The sequence below is a fragment of the Pteropus alecto genome, unplaced genomic scaffold (genome assembly GCF_000325575.1).
Source record: "Pteropus alecto unplaced genomic scaffold, ASM32557v1 scaffold79, whole genome shotgun sequence".
NCBI lineage: Eukaryota > Metazoa > Chordata > Mammalia > Chiroptera > Pteropodidae > Pteropus > Pteropus alecto.
The window spans coordinates 12,444,611-12,464,866 of record NW_006494612.1 but is presented as its reverse complement, the minus strand read 5'-3'; the positions used below and the strand labels follow the sequence as shown (position 1 = coordinate 12,464,866).

At 32.8% G+C, this 20,256-nt stretch overlaps 1 non-coding gene across 1 annotated transcript; it reads right to left on the bottom strand.

Moving 5' to 3' along the window:
• Positions 1–8,883: 8,883 nt before the first annotated feature.
• LOC112474337 lies at positions 8,884–9,002 on the bottom strand. Its single transcript, XR_003044348.1, has one exon. It is a non-coding gene; the product is annotated as a 5S ribosomal RNA (ribosomal RNA).
• Positions 9,003–20,256: the final 11,254 nt, after the last annotated feature.

Sequence of the window (20,256 nt, the reverse complement as noted above, 5' to 3'; positions counted from 1 at the left end):
AGAGATATTGGTCTGCTTGGGAATTTTTGGCATTGGGTAACCTAAAGTAATTTTAAATCATATTAAAGAAAAGTGGCATGTTTTATGTTTATAAAAGAGGCATTGGTTTCTAATAGTTGAAAAAGTGGACAGTGTGACAAAAGAGAGGACCCATACAACAAAGTACACTATAATTCAAATCTAATTCAAACTCACTAAGACCAAGGGAGTCTGAACTAGTAAAATATACTTGCCTTATGAGGCAACTTAGAGTATTCTAGAAGTTCATGAAAAGAAAAACTCTAATATTTTTCAAAGTCATATTATATATCCTACACACTTCTAATTCCTAATTCCCTAATTCCCATAAATTTAATTTTGTTTTCCTGGGTACAACTGAAAATGTTTAGAATATCGAATTGTCATTAGGTGTTTTAAAAAAAATATATAGCTGATAGTGGATTGTTTTCGGGCTAAAATTTTAGGATATATCCAATTGTTTGCAGAATGAAGCATTCCCCCTCTAAACTTATTTCCATACATTAAGGGGATGGCCACTCAAACCTAATTTCCAGGAGAAAGTAGAATAAATCTAAACGTGGAAAATCTCATAGGTCAAGGACTGGGGATGTGATTTAGGATTTACATGATTTAATGAATAATATGACCTTTTCCTTTGCATCAATCTTTCCCATTAACTGTGACCTTAGTCAAATCACTAAATTTATCTAGTGTTCAGTTGTAACTTCTATAAAACAAAAATTACAAATTCTGCTACACAGATTGCTATTAGAAATATTTAAAACAAAATGTGAAAAAAAAAGTATTTGTAAATTGCAAGGAACTATACAAATGAAAAAGAGAGAAAGTCCCTCCCCTACCTGGAGCTCTTGCCTGTAATCCTCATTTGACTTTGTGTTTCAGCTAGATAATAACAGTAATTGGTGAATAGGCCAATTTACCCCCATTTTTGATCCAGAAGGCACTCTTTTAGGTGCACCATTTCTGATAATAAAACATATTAAATATGAGCTGCAAATAAGCATTGCTTTCTCTTTCCTCTATAATTTAGTTTGCTTTTGTTTTATATCCTGGGCTATAAAAGTATTTATATTGGGTCTTTAATCTATACAGTGAAACCCATGTAACTCTCTTACTCCAACATATCATCTGGGTGTATCTCATTGGTATTTTTCCTTTCTAAATTCAACACACCACACACCATGTAAACACACACGTACCCACAGAGCACGTAAGTCTCGGTAGAAGTAGCATAATCAGACCGTTCTTCTTTGCACACATGCATAACTACTTAGGAAATTATAAAGTAAAACACCATCTATCTGTAAAACCTGTTTAGATTTCTAAGTTTGCCATTTATTATCTTATGTGATCTTGAGCAGGATACCTACCTCTCAAATTTTGTTTTTATAGTCTATAAGATAGGAAAATTAATATTTGTTTTTTTTCATATAATAGTCTTTAGGATAATATTTATGAAAGTGCTTTGTAAATCAAAAAGCAGTCCAGAAATAGAAAGTATTATTGCTATCACAACAATAATAATCTTTTTTATCAAATGAACAAACAAAACCTTAATGATGCAGTTCTATGAAACTCTCATCCTGGATTCTTGACACTGCCCTGGACACTCTACTAGGTCAATACCAGAACCAGAACCTCCAGCTGAGGCTGCAGGCACAGACTGAGAAGTAACTATCAGAATCATCGTTAGACATATAGTCAAAAGTTAGATGGTCTAGTTCAAACATGACAAATGATGTAGAACCAAGATTCAACATCAGTTACTTCTGAAACTAGAGAAGATGAAATCCTATTGAAGATGGTAGTGCTTAAAGTGAACAGAAAGAAACAAGGGTGGAAAAATTTCTTAAGCTAGAGTCAGGGGGTTTATACTGGCTATTAATGAGATGCTATTAATGAGTCACTACTACTGACATAGCATTCTGGGAATATCATATAGAACATGGTGTATTGTGAATGGTAGTTCACAGAATCAGACTGTTTAGGGCTAGCCCAACCTGAGTTACACACATTTTAACCTGGGAATAGAGATGGGAAAATGACTGGTCCAGAGACACAAAGCTATGATAATTAATGCATTTCATTCTGAATTATTTTAAGCTTGAAGATTATAAAAATTTTATAAGTGGGGTGGGCTTTAAATGATATTGTGATATTGCTTATTTTCTTTCTAGGTTTATTTGTAGATGGTATCTCAGAATCCAGTTTTCATCTCTTAATATCTCTTCAAATTATTCTTTATAGTAAGTTTCCAAAGTGCCAGTAAGAATCAGTAGAAGTATTGCCACTTATAAGGAAAAAATGCATGGTATTTACTTCACTATGGCATGAATCATTTAAAAAACTAAAAAAAAAAATTCCTATAAACTTACTACCAGGATATTTACATATTTTATTATTAAGATGATTAATTACCAATTTATATTGAATTATTATTAAAAGTGTTATTGAGAATATATATAAAACCATTTTCCATAAAATAAATATTTGTATGCCTTTCAAATGTGGATATTATTAATAAAAGTTGACTCAATAAATGGTTGTATTATTTTATTTTTATTATAAAATTTCTATGATTTCAAAGCTTTTACATTGCCACATATTTCCAACAGTTTAAAAAAAATGTTAGTTGAGCAGTAGGACAGGAAAGTAGAATTAGTTATGAATATTAAAATTTTTACACTAAATATGTATATACCTATAAAAATACTGATAAGAGATTTTTTACCATTTATTAACTACTCTCTTTTTATGTACAGTGTTTTCATTTATTTTCTTATTTATTCTTCATAAGAATGTGAAAGAATTACAGAATTGTGGAGTCCTGAGGAAGCTATGCCTGCAAACCATTCCATCTATTACTGGACTTTTTGGTTACTTAAATGAAAAAATTATCTTTTTTCTTTAAGCCCATTTGAGTTAGCTCTCCTGGTTACTGCAATTGAAAACCTGAAAAAAGAAAAAAAGCTCAAGAAAATTATAAAGTCATGAAAACTTTCTTAATGCTCCTGATGCTTTTATCTCTGCTCCTATTGACTCCTTATATAGCAATTTACACCTTAGAATATGGTCAATCACAAAATTCTTAATCCCTGAACAGAGATTTTATATCTTATTCTTTACATGTCTTTCACTGGGTCTAGAACTTTATCTTGGGTATATCAGGTGCTCAAGAAATGATTTGCCAATTACAAATTAATACTTTCATGTGAAAAATGAAAGTATGAAAGAGTTTCTGTTTATTTTTATCCCTGATGCATTAAATTTCTTCTGATGATTCATTTTTGTAGACCAGCTTAACAATACATAAAAGTTTCTGTATGGTCAGTTCCTTCTAAATCTGCCTCCCTAGCCAGGGTGGCCAGGAAACATGACAGCACCTAAGCAACCCAGCCTGATCCCTGACAGGTGCCATCCCATTCCAAACAGCCAGAGAACCAAAAGGGAAATAAGTACATCAGTGACATGGAGTGTCAGGAAAACTCCAGGGTGCCATGACAGAACCACAGGAGACATGTCTAACTAATGCAAATGGGAGAGTAGTCCTTGGGGGTCAGCAAACTTCTCCTTCAAACCTCAGGAAAATGACAGCAGAAAATCTTTTATTAAGAGTAGAAAGACAAAATGTAGTCAAACTCAGTGAAGTTAAATTAACTCAAGTGTTATGTTTGGATTTTAAAAAACTCATCATTGACTTTTTGTTAACAGAATCAGTGAGCATGTATTTTTCCATCCCTTCCTCACCAACATATAGAGAAAAAGAATTGCTTATGATTTATCAAGAGGACACACAGAAAAGGCACAAAGAAAGCCATACATAGTCATGGTATACTTGCTCACTCAAGCAAAGCTATTCGTTTTGCTGGCTGCTTTTTCCTCTTTGCTGTCACAAAAGATTTAAATGTCTACAGAGCATTTCATAAACATTCTTTTTCTTCATGATGCCTACATTTCTACAGTATAAACAAAACATGTCTTTTTTTTCTGGGAAATACAAAACTTTGAGTAAATCAACAGCCTGACAAATTATAATATATTGGAAATAATGATGAGTGCCTACTATCTGTAACCTCTCCCCAAGAAATACACACACACACACACACACACACACACAAACACGCACTGTTGTTTTCAAAACACTCCTCTTGTCTTCAAAGATTTCACCATAGTTGAAGTGATTGTCCCTGAAATAAGGGCACTCATAGCTTGATAACGTTCATTCCCCCACTTTACTCTTGACGTTCCCAACACACACAATATGTAAAATCACATATTAAAACAAAGCTGTAATTTTGTCCTTATGTTTATAATAGATAGAGGGTCTTTAGAGTACAATTCTCCATTTCCTCAAAAACTGTAAAACAGAAAAATGTCTGCCTCAGAATGATCTTTCTCTGCATTTATTTTTCTAGTAGCATCCTTATTGTATTATTTAAAAGAGATCTTAATTATTAAACATGTATCCTGAATTAAATATAATTGATGTCAATGAAAACTCTGCTCAATGTTTGCCCATGTAACATACAAACATTTCTACATAAATGAATGCAAGTCTAATAGTATCTTTAGAAATGAAAGCCAATTTATCCTATCAGAAAAATTTAAAACACATTAAGTTCTTACTGCAGCAGCCCAGTGTGTGTGTGTGTTTTTTTTTTTTCCAGGTAGCATTGAGGTAAATTAACTATCACCAACTGTCTAGATTGGTTAACAATTTACAGCTATTCCTTTCAAATGCTAATCATGCAATTTTTCTTTACAAATCCACAACATTCTCAAGCAGCTCAACTATGAACACAAACAACTGCCTATTGCTCCATAGAGAGAAGAGGCAAACATTTTACTTCAGAGGGTCAGAAATACGGTTTTGATCAGTATAGATATTGCCAAAAAAGTCACTACAATATGCAAAAAAAGTCAAATTAGAGAGGAGATTAGAGAAAATGAGATCATGCCAATTTATGAAGGACTCAATACTTAAAGATAGTGACTGAAATCTGGTACTGCATTTAATCAAATTCAATATTCAATAAATCCAAAATTCTGATCCAATGATGACACATAAGAAAAGATAAATAAGTAACTACTAACCCTGTCCCATCTAATGGAAAAGAAAACATTGAGAAATAGTCCAGTGGCATAGACTCACTCAAAAACTGAGATATAATTAATCACAAGACAACAGAGTTTACACCATACCTTACCACAACATTACTAAATACCTATTTATAACAGTTCCATTTACCTGGTACATCAACTGAGGAAATAATCTCTGACATAAACGATATATTAACAAAAACCTGAAAAACTTAAAAGCAAAGAGAATAACAAAGAGAATAGACCCACATAAATATAATCAACTGATCTTTAACAAAGGAGCAAAGGCAATCCAATAAAGCAAAGATCATCTTTTCAGAAGATGATGCTGGAACAATGGGACATCTTTTTGCAAAAGAATCAAGACCCAGACCTTATATCTTTCACAAACATTAATTCAAAATGGATTTTAGACATAAATGTAAAATGCAAAACTGTAAGACTCCAGGAAGATAACATAGTTGAAAACCTAGATAAATTTGCATATGGCAATGACTTTTTAAATATAACACTAAAGCCATGATACATGATAGAAGTAATTGATAAACTGGACATCATTAAAATTAAAAATGCATGCTCTGTGAAAGACAGTGCTAAGAGAATGAGAAAATAAAACACAGACTGGGAAACAATGTTTTCAAAAGATACATTAGCTAAAAACTATTATCCAACATGCACAAAAACTCTTAAAATTCAACAGTAAGAAAACAACCTGATTTAAAAATGAGCTGAAGACCCTGACACGTCACTAAAGAGAACTTTCCAAAGACAAATAAACATATGAAAAGATTAAATGTCATTAAGAAAATGCAAATTAAAACAGCAAGGTGATGCCACTACATTAGAATGGCCAAAAATCTGGAACACTGACAAATGCTGTCAAGGATGGGGAGCAACAGGAATTCTCATTCATCGCTGGTGGGAATGCAAAATGGTACAGACACTTTGGAAGACAGTCTGGTGGTTTCTTACAAAGCTAAGCATACTCCTACCACACAATTCAATAATTGTGCTCCTTGATATTTACCGAAGAAATTGAAAATTTATATCCACACAACAACCTACACACAGATATTTATAACAGCTTTCTTTATAATGATAAAACATGAAAGCAACCAATATGCCCTTCAGTAGATGAATAGATAAATAACCCGTGACACATTCATATAATAGAATATTACCTAACACTAAAAGAAATGAGTTATCAAATCATGGAAAGACCTGGGGGAAACTTAAATGCATATTACTAAGTGGAAAGGGCCAAAATTAAAAGACTATATATTGTACGATTCTAACTATGACATTCTGGAAAAGGCAAAATTATAAATACAGTAGTAAAAAGATCAGAGGTGTCCAAGGGTTGAAGCCAACTACAAGACTCTTGAGTAAAAGATGAAATTGGAAGAAAGATGGGATGGAGACTTCTAAATTTAAGAATAACACTGTAATTGGACACATGCTTTGGTATAACAATTCAATGTAGTGTTGGAAAAAGGAAGGTCATTTTAGCAGCATAAAAATAAAAGAGAATTGAATTAGAGATATCAATGCAAACATGATGTAGCCTTAGAAATTATGCATTGTCATTTCTATTGCATATCATCAAATCATAAATACATTCAGATTCCAGGAGAGGGAAATTAGATTCAGTTCTACTGAAAACGTTCTATAGGGTGAGAAATATTCTTGCAGCCATCTTTAAAAATACAACCTGATATAGGGTCTAACTTGTGGAGAGCTTCATTTGCTGGACCAATGAGTTTAACAACTTTTCCATATAGTTCTTAAATTTTAGTGTTAAGATTAGTAGAGAGGTATATTACCACGAATTTACTCAAATGATAGTTGAAACTATAAAAACTGAGATAAAATTACTTAAAAATAAAATAAAACTCATATAAGATTATTGCTGTTATAATATCACACTTATTTACTTAGGTACTTAGATAGGGGTGGAATTACAGCTACCTAATATGCAGTTTTATATATTATAAAGTCAGTTTTGTCTATGCCAAAGCCTGATATGATTATTTTGGGGATGTAAATATTGCTCCTCAGAGTTTTCAGGGTGAAAACTGCTGTTTTAGCCAATGGGAAGTCACTGAAAACTTTAATGTCAATAACAAGCCATTTTCTGACCTTAGCTGTGACATTGAGACTAAATGTTTTATTCATTCTTTTCACTACAATTTTTTTTTTACCTAGATAGGCTATTCCAAACCTCTTGTTTTTTCTTCAATCCTTTAATTCACCTTTACCCACTTTATTTTTCGAAAGATGGTTTCAACTCATTTTTCCCCCCTCAAGTTAACAGTCACTCATGTTAAATATTTCAAGAGTTTTCTTCAATTTCTTCAACTCCTCAACCTCTAATTATCTTACACATTCTACATCTAAAATACCTCTTTGATCCTTAAAACCTGAGTTCAGTCCTTTATTATCCTTTACTTGAATTATTTTAATGAACATTTAACTTGTATTCTTAACTCAACTCTCTGTTCTACAATCAATTAATCTTGCTTTCTTGTAAGCAATTAATATAGTTTCCTTGAATTTTTTCCAATCATGGAGTGGATAAAGAAGACTTCTCTTTACAGGACGCCAATAAAATGTAAAACCCACTCATTTCATCTCAGACTTCCCAACCTATTAAATTCAGCAGTCCAACTGTTAAACACGAATGAGGACAGATTCTATTCCAAGGGTCAAAGACCATGTGTTTGTTGTGGAGGAGGGAAATGGTGGTGGTCGAAATCAATGCATTACATCTAGATCGAAAATATTCATCTTAAGCATGATAGAAAGCACAGAGGAAATAAATACAAGATAGTTTATGAGGCTGTGATATTTCTAAGGTTTTCCTCACTAGCAATTAACTTTACCAGTCTTCTTTAAATACATATTTTAATAAATTTTATGTTCAAATGTATAGTAACTCATATTCTCATTTCTAATATTCCATCATAATCCGTGCTAATATTTATATATATCAAAAACTATATCTTTGTTGGATGACATTGTTATAAATAAAACTTAAAATATCATAATAACATTGAGCCCTCAAAATTAAAACCATCAGATCCCTCCTCAGCTAATTTATGTTTTTCCTTGACACAGGGAGAGAATCCTATGCTCTATTGCAATAGACTTGTCACCATTTCCTGCACAGAACACTTCATAGAAATTTTTCATCTCTGTATATTTGCGTATGTTATTCTCTCTTCTTAGGAACTACTTGTACCCCAACTTTGACTGACATAATTCTACGTACTGGCAAGAGCTAGCTATAACACGAAGGCTTTGCTACTGGGACAGACATAATTCATTTTATCTTTCTGGGGCTACCAGGATATTTTAGTTATTCCACCAGCATGACATTTAGATCTAGAACACAGAGAATATTAAACACAATGTTCATAGACTGTCCTTGTGATATTTTGAATATAAAGTGAAAACCTCTTTAGTCTAGGGAATCTGCTAGTATTGGAGATTAGTGCGCACTTCATGAATGTGCTCTCTAAGACCAACTGGTAAGTCAAGGGCAGTGACTATTCAAAAAAGGGAGTATTGAGGTCCCTTGCCAACTCTTTGATAGACATAAAGAAAATGATTTCTGAGGCTAAAAATGACAAAGGAGTGAATACACTAACTCATCTGGGATAAAGCATATTAATTTTTTTTTTTAGGCTCGGTAACCCTTGGTTGACTTCACAGATTGCAAGGACCTTGTCATCTTACAATTCCTTTTTTTTTTATTTTTTACATCTACAGCACCTGGTCTTCCTAGGTAGTCTCCCATCCAAGTACTAACCAGGCCCGACCCTGCTTAGCTTCCGAGATCAGATGGGATCGGGCTTGTTCAGGGTGGCCTGGCTGTAGAAGCACATTAATTTTGAAATGAAACTAAAAGGAGAAATAAACGAATATATATATATAACCAAATATATATCACACATTATATGTAATATGTAGTATGTAATACCTAATTCATAAAACATAATTAAAATTATATTTATGTATAATTATATATAACTATATAATATGTAGTATAATTTATATAAAATATGATATAAACGTTTTTTTAATTATTGTTTTAAAAAACCACATTTTATCACTAAAACTACTGAAGCTCAGAGAGGGTCAGCAACATGCCCATTATCAAATGTCTACGAATCTGTAGAGACAGCACTGAAGTCAGAAGTTAGACTTTCTGACACTAAATTTTTAATGTTACCTTCATCACATTACACTCACCAATGTGTAGTTATTGCCTATGAGCTAGGCAATAAAAATGGACACACACAGATATATTTTCAAGAGTAGTCCAAGTAAGACAGAGAGTTGCAGCAATTCAGCACAATGAAAGAAATAACTTCGACATTAAATGATATCCCAATTAAAGCACATGACTGATCCCCGATCAGGGAAAGGTACAGGGCTGAGATAATTGGCTTCCCCAGCTCTTCATCCAAAACCAAGTAAAATTTACAAGTGGACACTAAATTGCAAAGAGATAGATGCTTGTCAGAAGGAGAAGTCACAAGTAAATAGCTTATACTGCATGGAGGTTATCCCTGATATTCAGAAAAACAGAATTTTGAAGTAAAAAATGATTTAGCTTCAAGTCTATGCTACAAATTTGATCAAAAATGAAGTTTGGAATGCATCTATTGTTGAAGAGAAAAAAGATATGTTTTTTTCTGCTTCCTAAAGAAAACATCAGATGTTATTACAGCATAAAAATAATAAATAAAATTTAAAAAAGCACACAAGCTGAAACTGTTCTGCAAGCAAGACATGACTGATTTTGATCCTATTCTAATTAGCATGGTTCTGCAGATATGCACAATTCAACAAAGCAAACAAGATAATAAGAAGCTCAGAATGATTTTTAGAAAATGATTTTTAGACCTTTTGAGTTTAATCTAACCGTTAAGGTACAATAATCACAATTAAACTGTCAACACATAATACAACTAATCTGTGAATTACAATCATAAACATAAGAATGCGGACAAGATAAAACATACCTACAATTTAGGGAGCATTAATGGTGCAGAGTTAAATACAACAAAGTACATAAATTAGTGAAAAATCAAAAAAAAAATTTTGCAAATGTAAAATCTGCTAAAGTATTCATAGACTATAAAAACAGAAATGTCATATAAGTTTTGGAACACTTATTGAAGTATTCTAATATAATAAGCCAGATCACCACTTCATAATAACTAGAACAAAAGTAAAAATTAAGAATTCTGATATTTACTTTACCGAACTTTTCTGTGAGGAAGATGATATTATTCTATTCATTGGCACAGCAGCTCTAAATATTTTAACCTACAAAAAATAATTTTAAACTATAAGACTAATGTAACATATACACCTCTGATCTGACAAACATGGCCCTTAACTTCTGGAAGTCACATAATAGTTCTGCTGAAAAAGACTGTGGGAGAGAACAGCAAGGAAGGTAAGTTACACATATGGAGAATCTACCCCTGTTCCAGGCAGACAACAGGGTGAGCCTCTGCTGCATCTTGATGTGAGCACCATGATAAATCATAGAATAGAATCTTCCTGCTCTCTAATAAGCTAATAAGAACTAGTCACACTCAGTTTTATAAACAGGAGATAAAGATTATGAAAGAGAATGAGTCTAATCATATAAATTTGTACATATTAATTAATTACATGTCACTAGGTTATGGCTGAACAGAATCATCTGTCCTCTCATACAAACAACTTCTCACTTCTCAGCATCCTCCATTCATTTCTGTGGTCAGAAAATGGCTTCTGAAAAATGCATAAAACATTGAAAAAGTATCTCAACTACTATACAGTTATTTTGTTAGGGTTCATTGACAGCTGCAAGAGACAGACACAATTTTCAGAGTCATTCCGATAGTGGAGGGAGTTAACCACTACATCAAGAACCCAGAAGAAGTTGGCTAATTAAACTGGTATCTAACAAGCCACTTTCCGTAAAATCAAGACATCTTGTTGCCGTAGCAAAATGTTCTAAAAATGTGTACTTTTCTCAACAGTCCTTTCTCTTAATGTCAGTTTCTCCCTTAAATTACCTCTTTGATGGCTATTACAACTTTGGAACATTATGTGGCAAGGCAGAACAGTATAGTGGTTGGTTAAGAAAGTGACCTCTGGAGTAAGAATTGCCTGGTTCAAATCAGAGCTGAAGCATTCCACCTTAGATCTGCAATATTGCCCAATACTTCTAACTCTGTTTCTTTGTTGTTGTTGTTTTTTCCTTTTGTTTTGTTTTATTCTCTAGAAGAGGGATAATAATATTAATCTTTTACGGTTAGTCAGACAATGAATTTTTAAAGATCTATGAGGAATACTTAGCATCTTACCCAAAATAAGTGCTTAATAAGGGCTCATTTTTATTACTCTTGTTCACCAAAAAAAAATAAATAAATAAATAAAATAAATAAATAAAAAAATAAAAACAAAATAACCTCGAGCTCTCAAAATATATTTGGCCTAAAGGCCATCATTATTACCAAATATTAACTGAATGTTTGTCTATCATATGCTAAGCACTCTAACAAGCTAGAGCCTTCTCAAGCATTTCTACATGGAACAATTAAAAAACTGCCCTTAGAGATGTTTGGCATCTCGTACACCACCGGATCAGTGTTTCCTCGATGAACTTAGGAACAAAGCAAAACAAACAAAAAAAAAATTGCAAAAAATGTCAGCTGACCCATTGTTGAGCATTAATACCAATATTAACATATTCACCTAGTTTAAAAAAAAAAACTTTGTACTTAAAATAAGACATCAGCTTATTCAAACCATAAGTCTTCTTTTCCCTTCTTGCTGATTTTCCTGTGACTGATAGCTATGGTATAATATATATAAACAGTCCTCCCAGGTTGTGAGATATATCCTAAGTCATAGAATTTTAATGTTTGCTGTTTTTCCTGATTTGATCATTGAGTTGTCTGGGGAAAAAAACTATTTATTAGCTGTTTAATATTTAACATGTCTTGACAAGTCTGCTAGTCTAAGGATTTCATGGGTTATTGAACTACAAGTCTTTCATTGTCATTCTCCTTTTACTATACATATCAAGTACATGTCAATAAGTGACATCAAAAAAAATAAATTATTAATCAGTCACTTGGTACTCTGTGTATCCAACCACAATATAATGTTTCATCATACAATTTTACCTTGGTGGAAATCAGTTGAAATAATCTGGTCTCTCTCAGACTTTATTACCCAGTGATTATATTAGTTTTCTGACCAGAGAAAAATAGATCCAGCTATTCAACCCTTAGAGTCATTACTTAGCTTTTACTGTCTGATAATTATGTGAAGAAGGAACACACATACATGAAAAAAGATCATTAGTATAAATGAAAATATAATGAAAATTCCAAGTGTGAAATAAGGCAGTAAATCCTAAAGAGATTTCAAGGATGACAAGATCTCAAAAAAATGTCTGAAAGAAAAAAAAAATTATGTCAGAAGATAATCTCTTCTAAGCTTGTTTGGTCAGCAAGTTTATCAAGTATCATAGACACTCTCTGAATTAGTATAATTCAAAAAAGCCCATAGAAATGTTTTCTGGCACCTAATGCTATAACAGATGGCACATTTATCTATATGTACATTAATGTGAGCTGATATATGCTTGTAGGAAATCAGGGTTATAAGGTGGTATACCACAGAGGCCTTCCAATGTTGTAATACTTAAACTCATTTCTTTTATAAATAAAACATTTTTTCTATACTTTCTATGAAGCAGCAACATCCTTTCCTTAAAATTTAAGACCTAGCAAACTTTCAGACCAAAAATATATAAATCGATTCATCAAAAATTTAAATATCATATCTTGCTTATTTTCCTTTTTAAATATCCCTTAAGCTTAGCTCTGCATTATGCCATTCTTCAACTGATCATTCACTAAAGAAAAATCTCCTTTCCCAAAAAGTGGTTTGACATTTATGTTCATATCATTTTATCTCCCTTAAGAAGTCCGATCTATTTATAAGCATCTCATTTAAGGAGCATTCTTATGTGATGTGGAAGGAATTAAGAATGAAGGAAATTGATCTGATTTAATTTGATGTAACATAAGCCAAGTGGTTTATTATAGACAAATTCCCTCAACTGTGAGTTGTTGCCCACTAAAAGAAGTTTCATATAAATGATTACATAAATGGGAAATGTAAAAATCTGGCAGACACAGCCACCATGATATTAATTTTTTTTCCATAAACAGTAATTCATACCCCTCCAAACAGGTACATCCAGAATTCACTCAAATGCAAATTACAAAAATATTCTTATATGTAGGTACTAGAGTTAACTACCTATATCTAGAGGATAAGAAGTAAAAGTTTAAAAGATATCAACCACAGGAACCCATCAATCTTTAATCCTCTATGGATTGAAATCTCCTCTATTACAAATATTGAGCCATAATCTCCAAAATGTCTGTTAAATTGTACAAGAAACGAAAAAAGTGAAGACAGTTTTAGCCAAAGGCATGGCTTCTCTAGTTCTCACCTGTTTAGATGATAGAGTTGTCATTTTAAATTCTCAACAAGTCACATGTATATATTTATTTATTTTAATAACAAATATGGTAACATGGCAGTCAGGAGTCCTGAGTAAATGGGAAAAGCTCCAAACATTGAGACTGGACCAGAGCCTCTTAAAGTGGGGTTTGTGGACCTGTGAGGCCCAGGTAAAGTAAGTTTAGAAAGTGAGAGTAAATGTTAAAACCTTTCATAGAAATTAGATAGTTCCAGGATATTTTTATTATATTTTACAAAAAGGTTCATCCTCAACATATTGTAAATTTAAAATAATATTGATGATGATGATAAAGAAAATCTGGTTATACAACACAAGGCCTACTAATGTCCTAGCCAGGGTAAAAGACAAAATGCAGTCCCAGTAAAGATAATTTGAGCTTTCTCTAAAGTTTGACCTAACATCAGCTTGAGAATGATGTCTCTCTGGATTAAGACCATGGACACAGGAGGCAAAAAGACCCTGACTAGAACCCCTACTAATTGTGTTGTTTTGGACAATGTCACCCTTAAACCCAGCAAGCAGAACCCCTGCCCTGGATCCAGCCTAGGAGGTCCTACACTCTGGAGTTCACACAGGATATTTAAATTACATATTATTACTATATTTTACTATCGTAGGTATCCTTGATCTCATTTAGTTTGTACAATCAAAGCTATTTAGGCACTCACATGATATAAGAAAATTTTTAAGTACCTCTATAAGATCCATCATATTCTATATTCTTACACCGTTCAACTGTTCTTTGGATAACTTAAAATAAACCAACATTGTTTGCAGGCACAAAAAAACAAAACTGTCTAGGACTCCTGTAGAGCCTTCCAGGGAGGGCATTCCACACACTGACCAGTCCCCATGGGTCCTATTCACCAAAAGTTTCTACCTTAAATTAACCTATCCCGTCACCTCAACTCCTTTAGTTTTTATCCATATTTACTAGTAAGAAATAGAAATACAAACAAATTAACCCTTTGCCTAGTGACAGAGGTCCCTTTGCTTAGACAGACACTTGCCACCCAAAATCTATGACTCTTAGTATGTGGTTCTCTGCTGCCCCCTAAGGTCCTCTGCTCACTTTACCCACTTGCCTTGATTATAGGCTATTCAAAACCATTAAGAATCCTTTTGTATGTCTTCTTGGAGGAAGTGCCTGTTCAGGTCTTCTGCCCATTTTTCAACTGGATTGTTTGTTGTCATTGTTGTTGTTGCTGAGTTGTATATGTTCTTCATATATTTTGGATATTAGCTTGGTATCAAAGGTGTTGTTTCCAAATATCTTCTCCCATTCAGTTGGTCGCCTCTGTGTTTTGTTGATGGTTTCATTTGTTGTGCAGAAGCTTTTTAATTTAATATAGTCCCATTCATTTATTTTTGTTTTTACTTTCCTTGACTTTGAGGTCAAAATTATAAAATCCTCTCTAAGACCAAAGTACATAAGCTTAGTGCTTATGTTTTCTTCCATGCATTTTATTGTTTCAGTTCTTATATTTAGGTCTTTGATCTTTTTTGAATTAATTTTTGTGAATGGTGACAAAGCAGTCTAGTTGTATTCTTTTGCATGTGGCTTTCCCGGCCCATTTATTGAAGGGGCTTTCTTTTTTCCATTGTATGTTTTTGGCATCTTTTTTCTCCATATATATGTGGGTTTATTTCTGGGCTCTCAGTTGTGTTCTATTGGTCTCTGTGTCTATTTTTTCTGCCAATACCATGCTGTTTTGATTACTGTTGCTTTGTAGTATAATTGAAGTCAAGGAGTGAGATACCTCTGGCCTTGTTCTTCTCTCTCAGAATTGCTTTGGCTCTCGGGGCCTTTTGTGGTTCCATGCAAATCTGATGATTTTTTGTTCTATTTCTTTAAAAAATGCCATTGAAATTTTGATGATTTTTTGTTCTATTTCTTTAAAAAATGCCATTGCAAGTGTTGGAGAGGTTGTGGGAGGAAAGGAACCCTCGGACACTGTTGGCAGGAATGTAAATTGGTACAGCCATTATCAAAACAGTATGAATGTGCTTAAAAAATTAAGAATAGAATTACCATATGACCCAGCAACCCCTCTTCTGAGTATCCACCTCAAAATTTGAAAACATTTATTTGTAAAGATATATGTACCCCTGTGTTCACTGCAGCATTATTCATGGTGGCCAAGACATGGAAACAACCAAAGTGTCCTTCAGTAGACGACTGGATAAAGAAGACGTGGTACATATATACAATGGAATATAACTCAGCCATTGTATATATATTCTATATATACAATGGAATATAACTCAGCCACTGTCATTTGCTACAATATGAATGGATCTTGAGAATATCATGCTAAGCAAAATAATGCAGACAGAAAAAGTCAAGAACCATATGATTTCACTCAAATGTGGAACATAAAACTCAAAGCAACAAACGAACAAGAAAAACAAACAAAAACTCATAGAAACAGACAACAGTTTAGTGGTTACCAGAGGAAAAAGAGGGAGAGGGGAGGTAGAAAAGAGTAAAGAGGGTCAAATATATGATAACAGAAGGAGATTTGGCTTTGGGTGATAAACACATGATGTCATATACAGACGATGTATTATAGAATTATATACTTGAAACCTATATAATTTTATTAACCAATGTCACTCCAATATTATATATTATTAATTATTAATTAATTAAAAATAAATTTTTTGTTTTGATTTTAGTGTGCGGAGTACAGTATATGTGTATACAGGTATAATTATAGAGTTTTACATTGTAAAGGATAATAAATATATACTCCTCACCTGAAAGTGCTCCTTATATGAGGTCCTTTCCATAGCACTAATTCCACATTCTTGAAAATAGATTATTTCTTGTCTATTTATAGTCTCCACTAAATGGACAGCATAGTCAGAGCCACATAATCTGGCCTGGGCATGAGGGAAGGTCTCTGCCAGTAATAGTACAATAAGATAATACTACACATCCGTGACAATGGCAAATAAAATTAAAAAAACACTGACAACACAAAGTGGTAAGGGTATAGAACAGCTGGAAATATCAGATATTACTAAAAGAAATGTAAAATGGTACAATCTCTTTGGGAAACAGTTTGGCAGTTTCTAATAAAGTTAAATATACACTTACCATATAACCCAACAATTCTCCTTCTAAGTATTTAACCAAGAGAAATGAAAACACATGCCCACACAAAGACCTATAAACAACATTCAGAATGGCCAAACCAACTCAAATGTCCTCCCATAGGTAAATTGTAGCATATGTATACCATTAAATTATAGTCATAAATAAAACAAATGAACTACTGAAACACATGATAACTTAAGTGAATGTAAAAATCACTTAATTAAGCATAAGGAGCTACAAACAAAAGTGTATATACTTTATTAATACATTAAATACGAAACTCTAAAAATGACAAATCTAATATATAGGAAACAAGGTCAGTGAAGGACATGTTCTATATCTTGATTGTGATGGCATTTACATAAAAATTTAAATTTGCTAAAGCCCATTAATAACACAATTAAGAGGTGCATTTTAAGTCAATAACATTGACTTAATATGAACAAATAAATAGATATATAAACACTTGGTGATTTAAAAGGCCATAACCAACAACTCATGAACTCCATATAATGAAGTTTCTTTGGCTTACTTACCTCTCTGAAGGCCCTTTTAATTGAATTCTAATATCAAAACACAATGACATGTCTCAACAGTATTATGGGTAACAAAAATCAATTTAAAAATTTTTTAAACTAATGTGTGATGAAGAGCATTATTGCTTCCCTATCTAAAAAATACATATTTAATTCTGTCTGATTTGTTCAGAACATTTTTATTCAGTGAACCTTTATGTAGATATCATTCTTTCTAATAAAGAGCATACTTGAATCATCACAAAAGTGAAAACAATAAGAAATTAATTTGCTAGAATGAAAAAGAGGCTATACTAATGATAATTGTTAACACAACCACTAAACAGATGCCCAGCTCTTTCCAGAATCAGCCTTACCCTTGACTACATCTTCCTGAGCCTTTTTATTCTGGCTTTGGACCATCTGTCATTTGGCAGATATGCCATTTTCTGAGACATCTATATTCAACCACCATTCAAACTCTGCGAATAGCACTAATTCAAGGCAAAACCATGATGGGCTGTTTTAACATTTTGTTTTCCTTAATTTCATTTAAAACCCTATCACACAAAAGGAGAAAAAGTAGAAAATTTCAGTGGCAAAATGCAGCAGAATTGCCTCTGGGAAGGTTCCCTTACCTTCTGGAAGCTTTTAGTAGCAATTCAATAAAGTTTTAAACCTTGCAAAGAAGAAGAATACCATATAATTTCCTCTAGTCAATAACGAAAATTTGCTGGGGAGTCAGCTAAATCAGAAAGAAGCCTTACAGATTTAGAGCACCTGTAGGACTTTTCTCCTTAGCTACATTTCAATCTCAATCCTCAATATATTATTTTAATTAATTATGGCCATAGTTGTCATTCTCCTGTTTTCCAAATCTTATATATCACTTATGAGAAATGGAAACAAAATTCTCTTTCTTGATCCTTGAAATAGCCCAGAGTACCTAGTTAATTTCCAAATCTATTTTCTCAGTTGAGTAGGGGAAGAAAATGAAATGTAACCAACTTGCTGAGCTAAATAGAAAAAGTTCAGAACCAAGATAAAGAGCTAAATTATTATTTCCAATACATCGAATCAACAAGTTTATGGATAGCTTAGAAAATTATATACTCTAAACTTTTCTACTAAAGTCCCACAAAATATATCATCTAAGGTAAGCTGAGAAACATGCAGGCAATGTTATCTTCATGTATGACTATTCCTAGGAGTCTGTTTTGTTTAAAGTAAACATATCGAGTTATTACTCCCTGGTCGAGCTAAACAGTTTGTACTGCGTCAAAATACTTGATTTAAAAATAAAATGAAAAGAGCTCTTACATGTGATAAAAGCATCTTAATTTTAATTTAGAATAGAAATAGACCCTAGTGCATACAACCCACTGTTTACTTTTCTACTTGATCATGTTTTTACATTCTAGAAGAGAAAGACCACTTTACTCTCCGCATAATGCAAACATGTGAAATGGCCACAGGGAAATACGCAAGTTTCTCAAAACGGGAAAATCACCTTCTTTCTTCTACTGATTCTATTCCTTCCCTTTGTAAATTTAGAGCATCGACTGATTACTTATCCTTCTGCCTAAGAATCAGTGGATATAACTATCCTAAGGGTAAGAGTTGTGCTATAAAAATGATCACATAAGAGGCAGGATGCTGGTGCTCCCATCACTAGAGACCAGTCACAGCTTTGATTTATTTGCAGCTCCTGGCACACTAAACACTCACACCGTTAGTAAACAGAACAGCTAGCCAAAGATCAAGACAGTTCACATGTGAGAATGCTTTGCTTACCAAGAAAGCATCTACTGTATTTGAAAGAACCTTTACACTAAAAACAAACACTGCAAAACCAAAGGCAATACATATGTTAACTACATTTCCCCTGGGGGAAAAAAAAACACTATTTCCATTAAACATTCAAAGAGGTTCATATTACTGTGAGCTGTTGGCAAAACTGTAGATGTAGGCACTGGAGGCCTCACCATCAGAAAGGTATAAAGGCTAACGTAGCCTAATCCTGTTATCTCCTGCTAGTCCTTCTTTCGCTCCTTCCTTTTCTAAAAACCAAGTCAGGAAAAGTCAAAATAAGAATGATATTTTTCTTTACTGATGAAAGTAGAATATTATGACTATGCAGTTTCACACCATCCCCCAAAAATCTGTTTGGGGGATCCTCCTATTAAATAAAACAAATCTTAATTTCTGTTTTCAACATCGACACCATTAAATACACCATATACACAAACAAACACACACATCCCAAAAATTGATATAAAATTTTTAGAGAATCTCAGGTATTTAGAGCACACTTCAGCTCAATTCACATCCACGTGCAAAGATGTATTTGGCCTCTCAAGTTGTATTCACTTTCTAACAGTTATTTATGATATGCAGAAATTAGATTTGCCTTTGAGCTTTTGACACTGTTTCATCACAAATCTCACAAATGAGGCATAGAGGACTCCTACTTTTCTTACTGCCCATGGTAAGTGCTAAATATTTAGAATGAAACTGGAGAATCCTTGTACCTAATGTTAGCAAACACACAACCAATTAAAAAAAAAAAACTCTTCTTATTCTAATCGTACAGTTCAGAGTTGGCTTCTGGTGCCATTTTCAACACATAGGATCAATGACCTAAGAGAAATGTGACACTTAAATTATTGCTATTAATTCTATTAATTCTATTGCTGTTAATGCTATTAATTCTCTTTAGTAAAGATAGTTTCTTGTTTCCTGTGAGAATCAGTTTTAGAGATAAAGAGTCCAAAATTAGAATCAAATGATAAATTTCACAGACAAAGCTACAGAGTACATTTTTCAGTAGTTGTGTGCTTGTGTGTGTGCACACATGCATGCAGTTTTGTTTTTCTAAACTGTGACTAAAAGAACAATAACTAAATATATTTTTCAAGGAATAATTACAACTACTAAGACTCTTT